This window comes from Prionailurus bengalensis, chromosome E3, assembly GCF_016509475.1.
Source record: "Prionailurus bengalensis isolate Pbe53 chromosome E3, Fcat_Pben_1.1_paternal_pri, whole genome shotgun sequence".
NCBI classification, from domain to species: Eukaryota; Metazoa; Chordata; class Mammalia; order Carnivora; family Felidae; genus Prionailurus; species Prionailurus bengalensis.
The window spans coordinates 15,665,406-15,689,035 of NC_057357.1; the positions used below are offsets into that span (position 1 = coordinate 15,665,406).

Consider the following 23,630-nt stretch of genomic DNA (forward strand, 5'->3'; position numbering starts at 1 on the left):
ATCTTTGAGAGAGAGAGAAGAGAGAGAGACAGAGTGCGAGCAGCAGAGGGGCAGAGAGAGAGGGAGACAGAATCCCAAGCAGCCTCCACGCCATCAGCACGGAGCCCAGTGCGGTGCTTGAACTCACACACTGTGAGATCATGACCTGAGCTGAAACCAAGAGTCGGACGCTTAACCGACTGAGCCACCTAGATGCCCGAGATCTTGCTTTTCTATCCTAAATTGTGTTTTCCTTGGTACAAAATTTGTATCCTTAGTTTATGATTATATGTTTTCGATTTCACAATATGTACACATCCAAAATGCTTTATGGAAGTAGATGAAGTAGAAATAAATGGCCTTTCAAGTAGGATAAAGGCTATTTTTTGTCTCTAAATCCTTCATGCTTGGCATATGGTAGTTGTTCGGTTAATGTTGGGAGAAAGAAAAGTTTATCTGTAAAAAAACAGAGAGAGAAAAATCAGGTAAAAGTGAGTGGAGGACGTAGGGGTCAAGAAGAAGTTTCCTTTTATTTTTAACTTTGGGGGGGGGCAGAGACAGAGGAGAGACAGAGAGAGAGAGGGAGAGGGAGAGAGAATCTTAAGCAGGCTCCATGTTCAGCATGGAGCCCAACATGGGGCTCGATCCCACGACCCCGAGATCATAATCTGAGCCAAAATCAAGAGTTAGACACTTAACCAACTGAGCCACCCAGGCACCCTAAGAAGGGTTCTTTTTAAGAGGCAAGAGCTCTAAGCAGATCTCCAAGGGGGGTGGAAAGAAGACAGGAGAAAAGGATCTGTTGACAATGAGGAGGGTGATCTATGAATCTTGCTCCCAGAAGAGGAGAGGAGATAGAATATAGGAAGGGGTGAATTGTCTTAAACCGAAGAGAAACCTCTTCTTCAATCTCCTTGATTGGTTTTTCCTCCTCTCTTCAACCTGTAAATAGTTGTAATGCCTCAAAATTCAGTTCTCTTCATCATAGTCTGTCTCCTGATGATTTCATCTGATATAGCTTGAAATACCATCTGTCCTCCGATGGCTCCCAAGACTGTCTCCAGCCTGGATCTCTGCTGTGAACTCAGGACTGCCCACTCAACATCTCTGCTGGGATGCTCACCAGACGCCTCAAAGTTAACAGGAGAAACACCGAACCCCTGATCTTCTCCCAAACCTCCTCCACCCACAGCCACCCCATGGGAGGCCAACGAAGCTTGAGTCATCCTTGACTCATCTCTCTCTCACACAACTATCCAATCCATCAGCAAATCCCATTGCCTCCACCCTAAAAAAGGGAGAGAAAGTCCAGAATCCTAGCACTTTTCACACCTCCACGGTTACCCCTTGTCCAGCCACCAGCCCCTCTCACAAGGATTTTGGATTCGCCTCCTCGCTAGTCTTTTTGCTTCCACTCTAGCCCACCTACGAACTTTTCACAGCATGGTAGTTAGAAGGTTCATTTTTAGATGTCTCCCCTCTGCTCGGAGCCCAGGGCTAACTTCCAGCTTAGAGTAAAAGCCAAAGTTCTTATGATGCCTCTAAGAGTCTATATTCCAGTGCCACCTTCTCCCTCCCTCCTGTGTAGGGTTGCGCACATGCAGGCCCCATCACTGTCCCTGCACCCTACCCTCCTCTGATTTCTTTCTCCTCCTAACATGCTATTTGCAATTTACAATTCACTTTTCTGTTCCTACTGTTTGGCTTCCCCACTGGATGAAAGTTCTACAAGGAAGGTTCTACAAAGTTTCTGTCCGGTTTGTTCACTGCTGTAGCCTCAGAGCCTAGAACACAGCTTGGGATATGATCGGTGTTGATTCAGATTTGTTGAATTCAATTTTCCCAAGTTATTCTCTTGCTTAAAACCCCTCAGTGACTCTTCATCTCCTTCGGAATAAAGTCTCCTCCTTTGTAGGCACCCAAGGCCCTTTGGGATCTGACCACCTGCCCACCTCTCCAGCCTCCTCTCTCACATGGTCCTCCAGAACACAGCCCAGTAGAATTAGCCGCCACTCCTTATGGTGACTTGTCCATCACTGGTCTCCTTTCCCAAGAAAAGCTCTTCCAAAGCCACCTCTTTGGGAACTCATTTTGGGAGTCAATCGAATTAGGGTAGGCCCCACCCCGGTGCCCCCACGGTGCCCTGGGCTCTTGCCTCTCCTGGCCTCTACCAGTCTGCACTGACACCCTTTGTTTACTAGTCTATCTCCATGCTTGAGAGCAGAGGTGCCTCACTCTCAGGTTGGTATCTCCAGCCCCTAGCCAAGGAGACGCTCTGTTAGGTGGTGGTGGTGGTGGTGGATGGGATTGGTTATTATTATCGCTGTTACCTTTGATAAATATTTATTCAATCAATTACTCTCCTCAGTAGTACTAAATGTCCATATGCAGCTCAACTTACTAATTAATTGGCTGATACATAGACTGGCTTGTTCTACTAACCAGAGAAACATGATAAGTGCCTCTTTGCACCGAGAGCTGTTTTCCCTTTTTAGAACCTCTTCTTCTTCAAAGCATGAAGAAGAGGGAGTAGCACATAATGAGGGAGGGCAGAAGTCACCTTGACTTCTTAGCAATCAGAATGGCTTCAAGGACACCCCTGGAGTCCACAGGCACCCGAGATGATCCTAGTGGAGGAGACATTTTTTTATTACAATTCAAATTTCCATACAAAAGGATATATTTTAGTCTAAATTTATTGCAGTCACAGGGCTCTTTGATCTGTCTGGCTTAGCTACATTTCTTAAGTAGACTTGAGTGAGAAGTGATTTTGCGTAGTCGTTAAAAATCACCTATGGTGAAGGTTAAGTGTCCACACACCATCGTGTATTCATTCAATGAACCTTTATGCAGTTTCAGTGCCACTGGGAGCTGTGTAATGACACAGAAGAGGTCACCCCTGCCCTCGGAGAAGGCATGGCCCAGCATTTAGCAAAGGAGTCACTGGAATTATTTAAGTAGTTTTATCCTTCACGTGAAGCTTTGCTTAATTGGAGGCAGATGCCTTCACAGGAAGACAAGAGGAAAGATTTCTTCTCCTTCTTTTTTTTTTAAAGTTTATTTGTTTTGAGAGAGAGAGTGAGCGAACGGGGAAGTGGCAGGGAAAAGAGAGAGTTCCAAGTAAGCTCTGCACTGCCAGTACAGAGCCCGACACGGGGCTCAAACCCACGAACCATGAGATCATGACCTGAGCCAGAACCAATAGTTGGAAGCTTAAATGACTGAGCCACCCAGGTGCCCCAAGAAAAGATTTCTTTTGTACCCACTGTGTACACAGAGTTCTGTCACCTTATTCCATTGAATCCTGACAGCTCTACCATTTCACAGATTGAAGAAACTGAGGCCCAGTGAGATTAAAGAGCGGGCCCTGGCAACATGTGAGTAAGCGGTGGCTCTGAGATCCCAGTGAAGGTCTGCCAACAAAGGCCACGCCCTTTCTATTCCACCACCCTGGTGATGCGAACGCCCGCTCAGGCCATTCCAAGAACATCCATGGACCACAAAATGTACAGAGTTGCCATGTCTAAACGAACGAACTCCATTGGGATCCTTTTACAGCTTTTTGAAAGCCAACAGTCATCCAGTAAATTCAAACACACACACACACACACACACACACAACACACACACACATACACACACACCATTAAGTTGAAAAGAAAAATTGACACAAAGGAACAGTCTACTTATCTACGTATTTACCCGTCCAAGGACATGGTTGGTGGCGTCTATCCAGGCCTCTCCCTGCCCTGGGAGGGCTTTGGGGGAGCCCGGGTTCTTTTGGCTTCCTCTAGAAAGTGGCAGAGAAGAAGAGCGTCAACTCCAGCAATCATGCCGAGAGAGGCGGAGGGCCTATGGCGTGCAGGCCCCAAGGGTACAGAGGGCCAAGAGCAAGAAGAGGTACCTATGGCTATATGAGGAGCTCCCAGGCGGACACTCCATCTGTGGGCTCAGGGGAGCAGCCCTGCCTCCGTGGCCACAGTCTTACATCCCAGCTGCAGTGACCCTCAGTGAAGCCATCCGTGGACCAGCCAAAAGCAGAGCCCGGAAGTGGCCACCCAGCCTGCAATGCCACTTCTCTTCACCCTGCACGGCGCCTCCAGCACCCTACATCTATGGTGGGTTTTCATTTGCTGGAAACATCTCTCCCTGGACGCCTCCCGCGGAATCCTCAAATTATTACACAAATCCACTGCCGGGCCCAGTGATTCGGAGTTCCATCCAGTGCTTCATTTGTAGGCTTTGAATAGTCTCTCTTAACCAGAGCGTTTCTGCCACGGCTGAGAGTTTTATTATTCTGAAAATAGGAATCACTTTGCACCCACAGTGTCTGGGAGGCAGATATCCTGCCTTCCCCAGCATTCACCCAGAGAAAGTTCCCATCCTTTGCTGGGGGGCGGGAGAGGGTTTAGCTACACACTCCATAACCAGTGTTCATGTGAGCGATTGAGGATTCTGCAGGCAATAACTTTGGGGGAAAATCCCCACTCCCATGAGCTGTGTTTTGGCTCAGCTCCCTCCCAAGACTTGAGAAGTGATGTTAATCATCCAGAGTGTTTTAAAGCTCCTGGAAAAATCAGTGAAAGCACTTTTCCTCTCCTCAACTACTTTCCCCGGGTGGGGGTGAGCATAAGCCCTTGGAAGCCCCCTCTCAGCACACAGGCACCCATGCTCTGGGCTCCTAGGGACTGTAACTCAAGACGGTAAAAATGGCTCCCTCTGCCAGGGCCTGGCTCTCAGGGACATCTGTGAAGTCGTGTCAAGCTGACTGAAAGGAAACCTCTCCTTCGGGTATGACTCAAGAAGAGCATTTCACCCAGAAGGAAGATGTGGGGGCGAAAACAAATCAATGAAGGATTTGCAGATAGATGTTCTTTGGGCCCGAGTACAATTTACAAAATGCAATGTAAAAGAAGATAAATCTCCTCCCCCTCTCTGCCAGCCGAGAGCAGATTCCCGAATAAAAACAACTCTTTGCAACAGAACCTTAGGCTCAGCTAGAAGTGAGTTTCCTCAAAAGGCACAGGGAAGGGGTTACAAATTCCTGAAATCCCACAAGCATTTTAATCCAGCAGCGTTAAAGTAGGGAAGGGGAGACCCGAGGACAGGGACCAGCGCCGTCTTCCTGCCGGGACAATTTACGGAAAAAAAGTTGGATGGAATGCGTTTTTCAATAACACCGGGCAAGAGCCGCACAGCCATCTTCAGGCCAACCGGATGGCAGGTCATTGATTTAAGAAGCAAGTCAAGCCAGGGTTATTGCCCTTTTAATGATGCCCCGAGGGAAGGGACCCAGCAAGGAGGAAAGGTTCTGCAGGAACCCAGGCTTGTAGAAACACGTTTCCTAGCTCCTGCGAACCACTTGGGCAGCTGGGTGAAGCCAGGACCAAAACAAACACGTTGGGAGCCACCTCCAGACCCCTCAACCCCTCCCTTTCCTCCGAACCCCATGAAAACTTGATTGGTCTCAACGAAACACAAGCTGGGAGACTGGAGGGGAGGCAGAGGGGAAGAGGGAGAGACAGGGGGCCAGGCAGTGTCCATGCAGTCAGTGGTATCATTGATTTAGAGCCACACAAGCCCCAGAGTGCCATCGACAAGGATCATACCTCCTGCTGATCTCGGGGGAAATTCTCCAAGATCCATGGCTGGGAGTTTAGGAGAATCTCTAAGCCATCAGGAAGGAGCAGAGCACTGCAGCTCCTCAGAATGATGGACCAGGGCGAGCTTTAATTAACAGGGTCTGATGCCTCTTCTTTTTTGGTAACTGAGCAGATTTAAAGGGCTAGAGTCCCAATTTGGAGGGTGCCGGTGTGGCTCTTCCTGCTGCCGTTGCGGCTGCTCCGGCTGCTGGCACAGCTTCCCGCAGACCTCTCGCTCCAGCTCGGACTCGCGGCTCTGAAGGTGGGAAAGTGCAGCTAGTGACGTGGGGGGTCCCGGGCCGCGTGGTTTGGATCAGAACCGCAGGGCCGTGGACCTAGGCGCTGCCCACCCCTGGGAGAGCCCGGGTCTTCCATGCTGTCTCCCAGACCAGGAGGGAAGGTTGGGCTCTTGGGGTGCAGGTGGCCTCGGGGGCGTCCTCTCCAGACGTGGAGCTGGATGGACGGTGCCTGGGGAAAGCAGGAAGCGTGGGCTCTGCTTTGCACTCCTCTCCTGAGAGCACTGCTGAGTGGCAGCCATCCTGTAAGCTGCACGCCTGCCCATGCACACGCCTGCCCATGCACACACACACGCCTGCCCACGCACACACACGCCTGCCTGGGTACACATATATGCCTGCCCATATAAACACACTTGCCTCCCCATGCACACACACACGCCTGCCCAGGCACGCGCACGTGTCTGCCCAGGCACACACACACACAGCTGTCCAGACACACGCACATGTCCCCCCTGCAGACATCCAGATGCAAAGCCACATGGACCGCAGCCAGCCAGACGTCTTACCCATACACCTGTGTTTTACAGGTAGATCGCCAAGAGAAGTAGTCGTGACACAGAGCATGGCCAGGAGGGGAGGTAGAGGGAAGACTGTGCAGGGAGGAGGGGAAAAGCTATGTGGGAGTTGCCCACCTCTCTGGCTGCCTTTCCTAGAGCAGGGCTCGCGTCTGGGATAGTTTCAGTTCAAGACCATCACCTCTAGGGAACCCCTCCCGCCACAACGCCTTTCTACTTGCTCCTGCTAGTCTATCTGGGAAGCCTCGTCTTGGGCAAGACCCCAGGGTCTCATCCTCATGCTAGTTCACCATATGCTTGGCATCCAGACAACGGAGTTGACTTTTCTGGGATGCTTCTTTAGCCAGTACGGTAGTACCTTACGTGATACCTTAATACCGCTTTCTCCCGGTAAATACACAAAATAAATCCGGCCAGGTGGGGCTCACCGGACGCAGCGTTCCGCCTTGGAGTGAGTGCCAGGGGGTGTTCCAGAGGGAGCCGGGCTTTGGGATGGGGTGGAGGGGACCTCAGACCCTTCCGGCTCTGCCAGGAGCACATGTTCGACCCCTTCCCCTCTTGAGCCTGGATTTTCTCATTTGTAAAATGTCACTAAGCCAGCGACGCTCTTAACAGAGAGGGGAGGCAAGGAGGGGGACGCAGGCACTTTTAGAAAACGCGTTCCATTAACACCAAGCTTGACCAAATCTTGGCTGACGGGGACAGCACACTGCAGAGGGCATGCGCTAAAAAATCTTGAGAAACACTGTGCAGAATCATCTCCAAGGGCCTCAGCGTCAAGGAGGGATGGAGTGGGTTGGATACACTCTCCCTGATCACAGACTCTGCTCTGAGAGACAGAGCCTGCACGCAGCCAGCTCAGACGAGCAAAGGTCAGAAAGAGGTGGTACTTTCTATTCCAACTGAGCCTGAGGGAAAAATCACTGAACAGTACAGTCTCCACAAAAATCTCTCTCTGTGCCCACTTCACCCTTGCCCGGCACTCTCTTCCCACCCCGAGATGCCCAGAGCCGAAGAATCTGCTATCACCCATTTAGACATCAGTTCCATGTAACCTCTGGTCCTCAGTCTTCCTGGAAAACTCGCATATGGCATCTTCTCTTGCCTTTAAAGAAAGCGGGCAAGGGGAATGGTCAGATCAGGGCTGGGGGTGGAGGTGGGAGATGTGTGCCTGGAACCAACCCCGGAGCCCCATGGCCCCTCACGGGCGTCTCCAAGGAGGTCGAGAGAGGCTGGCACAGCAGAGAGATGTCCCAGAAGAACGCTTGACAAGGACATGTCGGAATGGGGAATGGGGAATTGCAAAATTCCGTGCTTTCCAGCCAGCCCCTCAAACCCTTGGGGTCTCTTTCCTGGTTTGCAGGAATAAAATCCAAGCCCCACAGTTTTTAGACTGACAACAAAGAGAATGTTCACACGGGGGAGGAACAGTGGCCTCGACACCCCTTTGCTTGGGGTTTTCTTGGAGTACTTGTCCCACGTTATCACAGCCACCCCCCTGATGGCCTCACGGGACTCTATGCCCTGAATGCCACGGTTCAAATGTTTCCCCAACTCTCTCCACAGCCCCTCAGAACAAAAAGCTATATGGGTGCCTCGGTGGCTCAGCGGGTTAAGTGTCCGACTTCAGCTCAGGTCATGACCTCATGGTTTGTGAGTTTGAGCCCCTCCTGAAAGCTCAGAGCCTGGAGCCTGCTTTGCATTCTGTTTCCCTCTCTCTGCCCCTCCCCTGCTCACATTCTCTCTCTCTCTCTCTCTCTCTCTCTCTCTCAAAAATAAATAAACGTTAAAAATATTTTTTTCAATTTAAGAACAAAGAGCTATGAACCCAGAGATTTCGTGGGAAGCCACATCCCCTGGAAGAGGCAACAGGCTTATTCAGCTTTGCGGGGCGGGGAGGGGCTCCCGGCTGAGTAGGAGAGGACATGTCGCCTGCAGCATCCGCCACCAGGAAGTGCCCTCCAGAGAACCCTGACCTCTCAAAGCCCACACTGAAGCGAGTATGACCCAGAGAGGAGCAGGAGCCCCCTCCCCTCCTGTCTAAGCTCAGCCATTAGCATCCCATTGGCCCAAAGATGGCCTGCCTCTTCTCCAGTGATTGACAGATGAGAATGTCCACACTCTTCATGCCCATCTGCAGGAGCTTAACTTTATCAGACTTCTGCAAGATAAGCTTATCAGCATACAACCCAGGAGGCCCAATCTCTGTATGAGGTAGGAGTGATTTTGTGGCGTCTCGAAATTGGCCCGTCCACAAATCTGCCTTTGTGAATACGGCTGTTCCCTGTGGCCACTCAGCCTTGGCCACCCACAGACACTCTGTGGATGCTGGGGCTAATTTCTCCAGACCACTCTTCGCAGGCAACCCCGGCCCACTGGCTTTCTGGCTGGTTCAGCCAAAGAAGGACTCTAGGAGGATGGGGAGGCCAGAGAGGAGAAAACCACAGAGAGATGACTCCTGTCCCCAGGTGACCTCTGGTATGGCTAAGACCAGCCTCGATACCCCCTGCAACATGCAGTGCCAGCCTTGCCCATGTCACAGAGGCACCAGTAGCCAGTTGAGCTATGACCCTCAAGGATCAGACTGCCAGCCGTGCCACACTCCACCCCCACCCTGGATCCCCTCGGTCACGGCAGTTCTGCTGGGTTAACCCCTCCCTCTGGGGTCTGAGCACCAGTCCCCTTGGGCCCCTCCTAGCCCAAGAGAGACCATCTCTTCTCTTTTGCTCCCCCAGCTCCCGGGATGGTAGCTGTTCTTGCAATTACTAATTCTTGGGGTCATTTCAGCTTTCCAGTTCCTGTGTAACTAGTCCTGTGTATTGAACGCCATCTGTTTGAGACATCTAGTGTGGTTTTGTTTTCCTGGCTGGACAAGAATTTTCCTCAGAGATCCCAAATTTGAGTGTTCCGATAGTCGTGATCAAGTCATAATCTGAACACCCTGGCACTTATCATGCATTTGAGAATATAAATGTTAACATCTTCAGATTAAAAGAAATGACAAGACACAGCAAAGTGTCAAGATCTCTCTGCAGGTTGGAGCCCGTTGGCACATCTTGTTATTACATATTTGTCATTTATTACACCAAATTTTTACGTATCAAAAAGAAAAAAAAATATCCCTCGTCTAATTTTAGATCTACTGAATTCAAAACAAAAGAATCTCAAGGCCAACTTAGGAAGTCAACGGCAAGAAAATGGAATTGAACGCCAGCCCAGCAGCGAAGGACTGGGTAACTCTACACATTCTATTCTGTTTATTATTTAGCTGTGTTGGGTGTGTTAGGTAAACAGTTACACGTTTCACTGATATTTCGGAACTTGGACAGTGTAGGCTCTCAGGGTATTGGAAGATCTTACTTCACCTCTCATTTCATTCTTTTGGGGGGTCTGTGGTCTGAGAGCAACCCACTGAGAACAAAAGACCCCCGGACAGAGCTCGGACAAGGCGTCCTCGTCCAGGGAGTCCAAGGGAGGATCTGGCGCCTTCTCCTCCACACAGAACGCATAATGATGAGAGCTGAGAGCAAATTTTGCTCTGATATCTGCCCAGACGCAGAAAGAGAGGAGTGGCAGGAAGAAGCGGCCCCCAAGGGGCTGGCAAGGCTGCTTTAAGCAATGTGCCATCCAGGTGGGCTGTTTGCAAAAAGACAGGAAGAGTAATAGAGTAGAGGGACCATGTGTGGCATGAACTTTCTGAGCACAGGGACCAGAGCTGTTCACTAATGCAGTTTCTGGTCTCAGACCAGTGATTACTGAGTCCTCCTCCTTTGGGAAGGCTGTTGTAGAGAGGGAAAGGCAAAAAAGCAAAATCACAGAGAGCAGAATTACCCCCTCTTCTACAGGGGACAGGGCTGAGAATGTGGGGAGAGGGAGCAAATCGCCTTTGCATTCCCTCACGTCATCTCTACCTCTTTCCGCTGTTCCAGGACCCACATCAAGTCCGATCCAGTGGGTGCCACCCTACAGATGTGGCCCTTCACAGACCTCCCCCTCCGCAATCCCACTGACACCGGCTTCGCTGAAGCCATTTGGTCTCTCCTCTGGTCTCCTACAAGAAACGTCTAAATGATTCCCCCTACCTCCATCTATCCGTAAATAGTGCCCAGTGTCCTGCCAGGCACCAGAGACAAAGCCCAGCCCCTGAGGAGCTCAGGAGATTGCAGAAGAACAAATACCAAACAATTGCAACGGAGAATGAGGGCAAATAACAATAAATGCATAGTGCTGCTGCCAGTTCTCGTCATGGGACTGGCTTACTCTGGGGAATTGAGGAAGGCTCCTGAGGCTGGTGGTGAAGCCAGGACCTGGAAACTAAGTAGATGCTGATGACGTGATGGGGGAGAGATTGTTTCCAACAGAACAGGCTCTAGGGCACCAGGCCCCAGGCGAGGCCAGGGAATGGAAGAAAGCCAGCTTGGCATTGCTCAAGAGGGGAGATGGTTCGTGGTCAGAGGCAGAGGTAAGCAGGGGGCACTTGCGAGGCTGGGGGCTTCATGGTCAAGGACAGAGGAAGCTCCTTCAGGGCTAAGCTGGGTTGTGTCATAGTGAGGAAAGCCCCTTTATAAAAGATCTTTCATCCATATTAGATATCTAAGGAATCTGTTGTATAATCTAAGCAATGAAGGAAAATTGAACAAGGGCATACAATTGGAGTACAATGGAATCAATCTTTCTAAAACATAAAACATTTATTACCCACGGTGTTTGGGATAAAATCAAACCCCTTAATCTACCTAAAATGTCCTTTGTAAGCTTCTAGCATCAAGGTACCTTTTGTTACCTCTCCTTCCAGGAGCCTTCCTAATTTTCATCAGCTACAGCCACATGATACCACTTGCAACTCCCGTAAGAGGCTATCCTTACACGACTCTGGGCCTTAGCACATGCCGTTCCTCCAGCCTTGAATATCCTTCCTTGGTGCCTTAGTGAACTCCTACTCATCTGCCAAGACCCTACTCAGACGTCACATTCTCTGGGAGACTTTCTACAAGGACCACCTTTCCCCCTACCACTTCCTTCCCCCACTCAAACAGAGAAGGTACCTACTTCCGCTGTAGCAATCACCATACTGCGTGGCCATTTTTCCTCCTACGTGATTGTCTTCCCCTCTACAAGGGTAACAACTTCCTGTACTTAGTGCCCGGTACAGGCTGATCCCACAACAAACTCTGGTTCAAATGAACTGGAGGATCTACTTCCACACTGACAAGCTAAGTGAGCTTAACTCCCTGGTGAAAAAATGCAAAATTTGTAAAAGTCACACCTGTGAAGTTCTGATAAAATGTCAACAATCTGTAGCCACTCATGGCCTATTACCAAGGGAAGGTCTGCTCAATAAGTAAATAGCTGTCTCACTTGTTAGAATAATACACAAGTAATGATTTCTTAATTTTTAAAATTTTTCTCACATTAGTCAAACTGTCTAGACTTGTCTCACTGAGGCCCTCCCCACAGAGTTAGGCCACACAACCCAAATGCAAGGACAGTAGGCCTCTTGGAGGCAATCGCTTCTCTAGTCTTGCTCATGAATTGCTAAATCATAGGAAAGGACTTTTTTGAAGAAAAGGTATTAATTTCCATGAATATGGAATATGGGTGCACAAGATTCAGAGCCACCAGCTTACAAAACCACCAAAGTCACTGCACCGACTTACAGGTAAAAACACATTCACCTCATTCTGTGGGTGGCAAAGTGGAGATGAAAATCCCCGCACCCACTGCCCCATGGGCCTTTTGGGAACAGATGGGATCAATTGCACAGATGTAAGATGTTGGTTGAGGTCTCCCTTGGGTACCAGATGCAACTTCTTGATCAGCTCTTGTGCCCTGTCCTCTGACATATCATGGGTCAGCCTCCACAGCCATGTTTACCTGGCAGGTGTGCATTTGGCACAGGTGTTGTTCTATGCCCTCTCCTCCTTGATGGCTGGGCACAGAGCTCTGCCTTCTGGAATCCCCCATGAATCTGGGTTTCACTCCATGGCCCTGAAGTTCAAGGGTTCACAGGACTTGCAAATAGCAGAAACAGAGAGAACAAACAGGTGCTTCCTGATTCATTCTCTCCAACCATCCTGGATTCCTCTCTCTCCAGTTCTTGCCTTCCTCCTTCCTTCTCTCTATCCCACTTCCTAAACCGAGAGGGCAGCACTCTTGTGCCACAGAATACTTTATGAGAGGGCAGTTCAAAGCATGAACTGGACTGAAGGATAAAAGTGTTGTTAGTGAAATCTCTTCCCAAGGCCTGGGGAGCTCTGGGCCATCGGAAACCCCTCTAAGTCCTGACACAGAGGTACAGCCTGGGCAGACGTTGGGTCCCCATGCTCACTGGCTAATGCAGCAGCCTGGGGAAGCAGGGGAGCATCCCTGGGTGAATTTCCTGGAGGTAATGAGAGGCTCACAAACAGCTTGATGGATAGCCTTGCTCCATCCACCTGACCTTGGGTACCAGCACAGCTGGCCATGCCATCTGAGCCTCTCAGAGTACAGCAGCCCCAGCAGGGTGCTCTGGATAATGCATATTGTGAGTGGCAGTGTCATTTCCTTAAATCACATTGCTGTCACTTGGCAAGGCCATCTACTGACACTCAAAGGCCCAACTTCCTCTCCTTATCTCATAGCCGGAGGAGATGCCAAACTCAACAATAAAACCATTGGCTTCTAAGAAAACAAATCCGTCAGACAAGCCTATATATACAGACACAAGCTGAGGCTAGAAGAAGCAAAGCAGAGTGATGTCCACAGTCCCAGTGTCCCAGTTCCAAACACAGAAAACCCACTGTGGAGAGAGGGCTACAGTCAAGCAGTAGAGTCTGGGCAAAGGGCAGCCCTGTCAGGCGTATATAAACAGCCACCAACCAGCCCTGCAATCATGGTCCTTTCTGGCCAAGAGATGGGAGTCATGCAAGGAGGCTTGGGTGGGAAATGAAATGGGAGCTGCCCAAAGCATCCACTCCCTTCCTCTAACTAAAAGACCCCCATGTGGTTCACTCCAGCTGGGCCATTTACAGTCCATTATGAGGTTGGACTGGATTTACGTTTTCCCTGGCCAGAGTCCTTGTTAATTTCCATGCAACATCTACACAATCAATACATGCTCATCATTGAAAGCACAGAGAAGTAGTCTCCCCAAATGGCATCATCCAAGGGTCACTGCCATTAAAGTTTATTTCCATTCATTGCCAACAAAAGCCTGGCAAAAGCTTCCTTCCCCACCACCTGCTTCTTTATACACTAAGGTGGCAGGGCTCTGAGTCTCTCCCAAAGGACCCAGCTGGGGCAGATGCTGGGCCACAGGGGCTCAATTTGGACAGGCTGTCCTTGGAATCTGAGACTGGATCCCATCATTTCCTTCTCAGGTTACAGAACTAGCACATTTTAAAAGGTAAATACCATCATGGAGCCAGCCACCATCTCTTCCAGGGACTTAGAAAACTCCAAAAATCCAAGAAAGCCCAGAGGGGAGGGAGGAAGATCACCACAAGCCTAAAAGAAAAACATGGAGGGATCTGGGATGGCAGAATTGGAACTGGTTGGGAATGGGATAGATCTCATCTCTGACTGAGTCCCTACCTAGCAAACTTCCCCCCAGCTCCCACAGCCCCTGCATAGCTTGTGCAGAAGGGGTAAACATTCATATGGTCTCCCTCCCACTCTGGGAGTGGGGGGGACACTGGAAGCGTGAATAAACCAAAGTGCAGAAAACCCGTGATGTGAGGCTCTGTTGGCTCTTTGTATAGCCATAAATGGATAGATTATCTTTTTATTTTGTCCTGTATGCAGTTGGACTCAGGGACACAGCTAAAAGCCAGGGCAAAGTAGGACTACTATTACTTTGCAAAATAAGAAAACCTGTTCCTATTTGGTATATTATCATCCCCCAGTCCACCTTTCCTAATATGAAAAGGAGGGGGAGGAGGAGGAGGAGGACGAAGGAGAGAGTGAAGGAGAAGGTGGGTGGAATTCCTTCCTTGAATTCATATTACAATGGTGGCAAAGTAGCAACAGTAGGCATATCCACCCCAAGGGCATCCCATTACTAGCCCATTCACTCATGCTAATCCCTCATATTCCTGGCTTCTTCCTCTTGCCCTCTGTTCCATATGGCCAACCCCTGCAGCTAAACCTTTCTTAGCATTCCTAAACCCATCTGAGATTATTCATTGAACAAGCCCACTCAAGACTCTCTGATTGAAGCTGCCCCAAGTAATTGTGTACCCTGAACAACTTCAGCTTTGGGAAGTACACCAGTCAAGTAAAGGTAGAGCAATATCCCCAGATCCCTTCTTCAGCCATCGGAAGAACAGTCACTGACAGTTTGGCTTATGAATCCCCTTGGATTCCTAAATTTTAGTCCTTGAGACAGATGCCATCACATAGCAAAGGCTATCACATAGCTAAAGACAGAAACCACCAATGTCCTACATCCCAAACTGGGACCCATAACTGAGAATCTCCTGGACAGAAATTATGGTGATACCACATATGTCAACCCCTGACTTGACTTTTTGAGGCTTTCTGAGACGCCCTAGTCCCTCTTGATGTCTCCACATCTGCCCAGAGTCCCAGAGGAACATCCACAGGTACTCTCGGTCCAGTTAATGCTTCAGACTCCTGGCTACCAAACCCAAATATCCTGGACAAAGCACAGAAGGGTATCTCAGATGCCATTCTCTGGCCTTTCTAGAGCTTAAGAAAGAGGAGAGAATTCAAGGAGTCAGCGTGTCGATGGACATGCTCCTGGATAACTTTTATTTGTTCTTTATGGCTAAAATCAGACATCACCTCATCCAATAAGTCTTCTGTCATACACAAGGTTAGACTCCCATTCTCTGTGCCCTCAAAGCATCATGTACATCTCACCTAGGTTTACTACATGACATTGTAAGTTCCCAGAGACCTCTCTGCTCCCAAAGACACACTAGACTACATGCTTCTGAGCCTAGGGAATGTGTCTTACTGGTCCCTCTGGAAGGCTGTATCAGTGACCTCCTGCGTTTGCTAGTGGCCTAGACATGCCTAACCCCAAACTTGAGTTTTAAGACCTGGCTTGTGCCTATTTGTACCAAGATTAACATTTTTCTGCTCACCCACACCCCTAATTGCTGTAGCTAGGGGAAATGAGAAGTGGGAATTGAAAACAGTTCTCCAAGGCCAAACCAATAGAAGAGGGTTTTGTAATGTCACAGTCAAGGTCGGGAAAGAGACAGACACTCTTCCAGCATAATAAAGTCCAAAAATTATGCTAGCAGTAAGACATGAATCTTGTATGTAGATCATTGAAGTCTGTAGGCAGGAGATTAACACTTGCAGTATAAGTGATTTGTTGTTTAAAGTCGTTTGGGATGATCATAGAGTAAAAGAAAAAAAAAAGTTTCCCACCCAGAAAAGGGTCCCCTCCCTTCTCTTCTCTGACTCCAAGTCTCCCTCTCTTTCTGAGCAGCAGTAAAATGAATGAGGACTTTAACACAATGAGGAGCTGGGATACCTCAACCAAGGGAATAGTCCTAGCCTGGGAAAGAAAGAAAACAACATGAAGCAGAATGAGTATAAAAAACAGGTCCAAGTGGGAGATCTGGTCAACCAAGAGGACCTCTGGGTAGGTGCCAACACCCTAAAGGTCGGGGCAGGAAGGACCCATGCTTGGTACGATGCAGGAGCTTGAGCTAATTAGTTTGAAGCGACAATGCCCACCCCCTCAACCCATTACCATCCCAATGCTGTATAGTTTACATTCTATCACAAGGACCTGGATTGAAGAACACACTGAACTTTCCTCGAGGTCATGTGTGTGTTGTACATGTGTGTGCACATGCGAACATGAAATTGCCTGGTGAAGTAAGAGAAGGGATTAGCCCTCCTTCCCCTGGTCAACGGGAGACACCTACGGTACTTATAGGGCCATTGACATTGGAGGTAAGAGGACACCTGGAGGAGAGTATCCAGCCACAAGGGAGTCCACAGTCTAGTGTGGAAGGGAACTGAGAGGTCATTTTAGGCATTTACAATATAGTATAGAAAGTGCTACAGAGAAGTGCCAGGATGTTTGAGGACACGGAGAAAGGGCACTTAGGGCTTAGGAAAGCTTTCTGGAGAAGGTGATATCTATGTTGAGCTCTGAAGATCAAGTAGAAGTTAACCAGAAGCATGTCCCTAAAATACCCCAATCCCATGCTTGGAGAACAGCTGCAAGCCCTCCTGTGGGTCTAAAATAAGGAGACCAGTGTGGAGTCACACACATCTCAGATGAGTGAGAGCCTGCTTATTCCCCTTGTGGGTCCCCAGGGCTCATAGACCCTCTCACTTACCTATGTTCCTGGAGACGGTTCCAAATCTTTCCCCTGGAGCTGCCAAAGTGGTCCCGATGCTGTTAGCTGGGCTAAGGAGATGGATTTGCAGTGTCCACACGGCCAGGGAGCCCCACCCCAGAGCCGGCCCTGGCCTGGCCCCTCGGAGCCCACTGAAGTCGTGCCAGACACTGGCTAGGCTGCCTGCTCAGACTGCAAGAGGGAGAAGTGTGCTGTGAGCATCCTGGAGCCCGGCCAGGCCTCTCTGGCGAGGCAGGCAGGTGGAGGAGGAGCTGGAGAGAGCCTTGTAAAAACTCCAGAGGATCAGATTAACTCCCGAGGAGCCATAGAACCATCGGGCTAACCGCCGCCTCTAGGTCCACTGCAGAACCCCACCCAGGAGGGTGAAGGTACATGTCTTTCACCATAGTCCTCTGGATACACCCCTAATTAACTTCACCTTCCTGCTTAAATTTGAGTTGGAGCCCTATCCAGCAGCACACCCTGGGTAGAGTCCTCTGCTATGGAACTGACTGTTATTTGTCTTTAAGCTTTTTTTTAAACATAATTTTTATTGAGGTGAAATTCACATAACATAAAACTAATCATTTTAAAGTGAACAGTTCAGTGGCATTTAATACATCCACAATATTGTGCAATCAGCACCTCTATATAGTTGCAAAATATTTTCATCACCACAAAAGGAAACCTATACCTATTAAATAGTTACATTCCATTCCCCTCTACTCACAGCACCTGACAACCACAATTTGTGTTCTATCTCCATGGATTTGTCTATTCTATTCTGGCTATCTCATTTAAATGTTATCATACGGTATGTGACATTTTGTGTCCGGTCTCTTCCACTTACCATACTGTTTTCAGGGTTCATCCACATTGTTGCACATATTAGGACTTAATTCTTTTTTATGATCCAATAATATTTCATTGTACATATACACCATGATTTCTTTATCCTTTGTTGATGGATGTTTGGGTTGGTTCTATCCTTGGCTCTTGTGGATAGTGCTGCTGTAAATATTTGTTTGAGCACTTGTTTTCAATTCTTTGGGGTATAGATCTAAGAGTGGAATTGTTGGGTCATGTGGTAATTATATGTTTAACTTAATTTAAACCTATGTTTGTTTTCCACAGTGGTTGAACCATTTTACATTCCTATCTGCAACGTATAAGAGTTCCAATTTCTGCACATTCTCTACAAAACATCTTTTTCCCCCTTAATAGCCATTATTGTGGCTGTGAAGTGCTATCTTATTGGGGTTTTGATTTGCATTTCTTTAATGACTAATGATTTTGAGCTTATTTTCATGTGTTTGTTGGCCATTTATATATACTCTTTGGAGAAATGTCTATTCAAACCTTTTGCCCATTTTTAAATTAGGTTGTCTTCTTGCTGCTGAGTTGTAAGAATTCTTTATATATTCTAGATACAAGACCCTGATCAGACGTACGATTTTCAAATATTTTCTCCCATTCTGTAGGTTGTCTTTTCATTTACTTAATGATGTTCTCTTTTTTCTTTTGAGGATCCAGAACACATTTTTAAACTAAGTTTTTTATATTTTTATTCCAGTATGGTTAACATATAGTATTATATTAGTTTCAGGTGTACAATTCTATACATCACCTGGTGCTTATTGTGATAAGTGTACTCTTTAATCCCCATCACCTATTTCACCCTTTCTTCCATCCCACCTCCCCTCTGGTAACCATCAGTTTTTTTCTCTATAGTTAAGAGTCTGTTTCTTTCTTTGGTTTCTCTCTCTCCCTCTTATTTTTTTTCTTTGCCCATTTGTTTTGTTTCTTAAATTCCACATGTAACTGAAATCATATGGTGTTTGTCTTTCTTTGACTTATTTCACTTAGCATTATACTCTCTAGCTCCACCCATGTTGTTGCAAATGACAATATTTCACATTTTTTATGGTTTAATAATGTTCTTTGATGTACAAAAGTTTGAAATTTTGATGAAGTACAATTTATCTATGTTTTTCTTTTGTTGCTTGTACTTTTTATATCATATCTAAAAACCCATTGCCAAATCTAAGGTCATGAATATTTGCCCCTATGTTTTCTTCTATGAGTCTTATGGTTTTAGTTCCTATGTTTTTGATTGATTTTGAGTTAATTTTTGTATATGGTGTGAGGTAGGGGTCCAACTTCGTTCTTTTTCAGTAAATTTCCAGTTGTCCCAGCACCATTTGTTGAAAAGATACTCTTTTCCCATTGAATGATCTTGACGTCTCTTTCAAAATACTTTGGCCATGGATGTATGGATTTATTTTTGGATCCTCAATTCTATTCCCTTGATATAGCTATCTACACTGTTTTGATTACTGTAGCTTTATAATAAGTTATAAAATTTCTTCCCTTAATCTTGTTTGAACTCAGTCAAGCAGTGGTGGCCTGAATCGGTATTCCTTTTCTTAACTGGATACCTCATAAGCAACCCCTTACTCTCAAATGTCATTTGAAAACCTGGAGTATGGCTCTAATTCTGAAATCAGGATGAAAGTAGAGAGGGGAAAGAGGGATAACCATGAGAAACAGCGTAAAAATTTTCCCTTTCAGGGGGTGGATAAGCAAGGTGGGTGAAGGGGAGTGAGAGATACAGCCTTTCAGATATGGAATGAATAAGCCACAGGGATGAAAGATACAGCATAAAGAATGTTGACAATGATATTGTAATAGCATTATATGGTGATAGATGGTAGCTATTCTCGTAGTGAGCATAGCATAATGTGTAGACCTGTCAAATCACTGTGTTGCACACTCAAAATTAATGTAGCATTGTGTGTCAACTCTACTTCAATAAATAAATAAACAGGCAAACAAACAAATAACATCCCCCCACACTCGGCTCTTCATAAAAAAGAAGGGGCATGAAACAGTGAAAAGAATATGGGCATGAATGGGTTCCCAGCCCAACTCTGAAGCTATTAGCTATGTAGTATTGGGCAACTTATCCTCTCTGGCCCTTGGTTTTGTCATGTGAAAAATGGGCTGTTGTGAAAACTGCATATGTGCAGTAATGCACATAAAGCATTTGGCCCATAGTATCTACTCAATAAATAACACAGGATGTAATTGGGAAATGACCATGGAAATATGGCACGTCCTGACTACTGCATGATCTGATCTGATCTACCTACTCTGGAAGGGTGTGCAAGGAGGGTAGATTTCTTGACTGCTTTTAATCAGTCACAGGCACATCCTGAGTCAGGCCAGACAATAGAAGAGACAACATTAGTTCTGTATGTCCTTACCTCCTTGGCTGTAAATGAGCTCCTTGATTAATTAATTTTTAAAGTGTTATGTGGGATACCATAATAGTGAGTAAAGCTTTCTGTAAGTCCACAAATAATGTTGCCAGAAGCTCAGTGACCAAGGAAGGTAAACTCATATCCAGAATGAGGTTCTATTTTAATGATAACCAATCACTGTTCTCTCCCTGAGGAAAGGGATCCAATATCATTAATCATCCTACACCCTGATTAAAGAAACAGGCAAGACAGAGCTTATAGGGTTTTCTAAAGGCTTCCCAGAATTTCTTTTGTGTGAAACATCTCTAGATGGTCAGGTAAATCCCTAAGTGGAGACAGATGTGTTTAATTGGAATCTCCTTTGGAGAGGGAGCCCATTAAGAGCCTGGAAACCTTCAGGGCTGCAGCGTGACTGGCCTGAGCCAAGTGCTGCAAATAGGCTGCGAGCAATCAGCAGGTGCTTATCCCCCAGCCCCATGAGGAAACATACCTACCTCATCACTGGGCATAGGCTGGGCCTGCACTCTTTCTGGAGGCTGAGTGGCTCTGCACCACCTTCGCCAAAGGGGAACCCATGTGGTCCCTTTCCTCTGTGGGTCACTTGCTTCCAAAGTGAAGTTTGTCCAGGGAGCATGTGACTAGCAGAGTTTCAGTCACCTTCCTGCCTCCAGCTGCAAGGGTATCTGGGGAAGCTTGTCCCGAAGTTTTACGTTGGGGAGGCACTGACATATCAGGTGGGGAATTCTCCCAACACCAGTTGGGTGGTCGAAAGAGCTGAATGTTAAGAATGACAGTTGTCCACCACTTGGGTTTCATAATGAGGTCCGATTTAATCTTGGTAAACACAATACTGCTCTTCTCCCATCCCACCAATGAAGACAAAGGAAATGATATAAAGACAGAACATGACATGGCAGTGTTGCCTTCCTCAGCCCTATCAACCATAGTCACAGAAATCTCCCCACCTGCCACCTGAGCCTGGCATTTACTAGTCATTATATCCTTATTGAATGAGTGAAGGGACAAATGAAACAATGCAGAAAGATCTGATTCATCTCAGGCACAACATCTGTAATATTTGGGAGTAAGCCCCCCAGGACTCCACACGTTCCTGGTCTGCCATCTTCCTACTCGTATCTGACCCCCAACCCATTGGCCCAATCTGAAAGACAGACCTTTTGCCTTGTTTCCAGTTTTTCATTGGAATGTAGATCCCTGCAGCCTGGAAACCCTTGCTAACCTTCCCACAAGGGATGGGACCTGCTGCCTATATCCCTGGATGTTGACCAGTTATTGGCTCAAGTCCTGCCTTCAACAGATTTACTTCTGGCAACATATTGGGAGAGATGCTGCTACTAGTCTGACTTTGATCTCACTTGCTGCAGGGAACTCCCCTGTCTGTTCCATTTGCTGGGCCAGAGTCCCTGCTGGCCCCAAACAAACTCATGCACCCATGCTTGGCTGAATCAACTCCCCTGCCCATCAACCAAAGCTGCCAAACTCCTACGATGCCCACCTGACTTGCAATGCTCCCTACTAATCTTCAAAGTAATTTTTCCCACTATCTAAGGTACTCCCTAGTCCCCTTTCAGCTGAGTATCCCAAGGCTAAAACTGAAAAAAAAAAATGGTTCTAGGCTTTCCAGTTTTATCACTCTCTCCTTCATGGGTATTTTTGGCTGAAACATCAGGGTCAAAATGTTAACTACATGGTTTTCATGCAAATATAGAATGAACACACGTCAAAGATTTATTCAACTTATTAATGAGAGAATCACAGGGTTAGGTAAAGCTGATTCAAAAGGCATTGGAGGAAGTGGGTATTTATAGGTTTTTGAAAAAAGCATGTTAGAATAAAGTTGTTAGGTTAGATATAAAACTGGTTAATGTCCTGATAGCGCAAGTAAGGCATTTGGAGTTATCTTTTTTTGCCAGACGGAAATCAATTGCATCTCCACCAGAAAAAAATCATAGAGTTAACATGTAACTCCACAATGTCTGGGCTTTTAATCAATGATGAATAGTGAGTCAAACAAAGGTACATTCCCCTATAATTAAATAATGCTTTGGGGCCTGTTCAACAATGCCCCTGTGTGACATTGAAAGAAGATGTTGTTCTTTCTTTGCCTTATTTCCAAGATTTAGATGTTTTTCTTAACTCTGTGTATGCGTTGTAAAGGTCTCCTTAGGGCTGAGGAAAGCTAGGCTCTCAGGGAAATGTCTTCAAACACAGGCCTGCAGTGTTCAAAAGCCCATAGTGATGCCGCATGTACCCAGCACTCTGGTCCACACAGACCCCTGAACACACCAGCCTCTTCCATCCTTGACTTTGCCTGAGCTTCCTTACTCCCCGCATCTGAAACACTCTCCCCCTATTTGTTCATCTGGATTACTCCTGGGCTCACTTCATGATATGTGGTTAAGGGATACTTACTCCAGCTATCCTTTCTGGACCCTCCCAAATCTGGGAGATCAAATCCTCCCAATAGAGTATTCGTAGTGGTAATTCTGACAACACTACCAATTACTGAGTTCTTATCTAATTTAAATCTTTGCATTCAGAGTTTGAACAAAGACAGTTTAATCCCATTTTCTTTTTGTTTGTTTGTTTGTTTGTTTGTTTTTATTTTCAATATATGAAATTCATTGTCAAATTGGTTTCCATACTACACCCAGTGCTCATCCCAAAAGGTGCCCTTCTCAATACCCATCACCCACCCTCCCTTCCCTCCCACTCCCCATCAACCCTCAGTTTGTTCTCAGTTTTTAAGAGTCTCTTATGCTTTTCCAAATAACTATCACACAGCTGGAAAGTGATTGAGGCAAACTCAAACACAGATTTTTGGGATATGTTCCTCCACTCTAGAATGGTTTACTTTTCACACTGCTCAAGCAGATCTTCATGAATTCCCTGAGGAAATGAGTTTTGTGGCACATGTCCCCTGCACAGAATGCCCAAGAATATTTCAAAATTGAACAGGCCTGGTTCCCATAAGGAAATATGAAAAAACTTGAAGGAAAGCATCTATTGTGGATATGGTTGAGGGCTCCTGGGAATTCTGGAGTGACCTTGGCTGGCAAAATCCAGCCCTGGGGCAAAGTGCACTGGTGTGAGTCACCTCTTGATTGAGATCTCTCAAGGCTCTCAAGATAGGGGAATTCTGGACATGCTCACAGTACATCTCAGCCTGAGCCTGCCAGAATCCTGGAGGCTTGCACAGCCAACCCCCTCAGCCTTCAAACAGTATCAACCTGTACCATTCAGCGCTGCCTTTTCAGCTTCTCTTCAAACTATGCATTCATTCACTCTGCACAAAGTGTGCTGAGCTCTTACCATGTGCCAGATGCCGTACTAGGAACTGGAAGTGGAGAAAGCAGATCAGACAGAGACAGTCTTCTGCTGGAGATTAGGCTCCATTATAGGGAGAAAATAACCAAATAAGGGCATGTGTAAGTGTGAAATTACAGTTAGAATAAGTGCTACACAGGAAAGATGCGTGTCCTGAGAACATGGAAGAGAAAAGACCCACTGAGCTGAGAGCTAAAGGGCAGAAGAAGCAAAGAGCAAGTTGGGGATTGGGGTTAGGGAAGAGACATGTGTAGCAACCAGTTCACAGGAGAATTAG

General features: G+C 47.1%; 1 protein-coding gene across 2 annotated transcripts in view; it reads right to left on the minus strand.

The window, feature by feature from the left end:
• The window catches only part of CALN1 (calneuron 1), a 529,580-nt gene extending 512,626 nt beyond the window's left edge, over positions 1-16,954 (minus strand). Inside the window, exon 1 of one of the 2 annotated variants that reach the window (XM_043559878.1) lies at positions 16,743-16,954. The gene's annotated coding sequence lies outside the window, so the exon portion shown is untranslated. Of the gene's footprint in view, positions 1-5,588; positions 6,002-16,742 lie in introns of those variants that run through there. The other variant, XM_043559876.1, reaches the window with a different exon arrangement.
• Between the last annotated feature and the right edge of the window lie 6,676 nt (positions 16,955-23,630).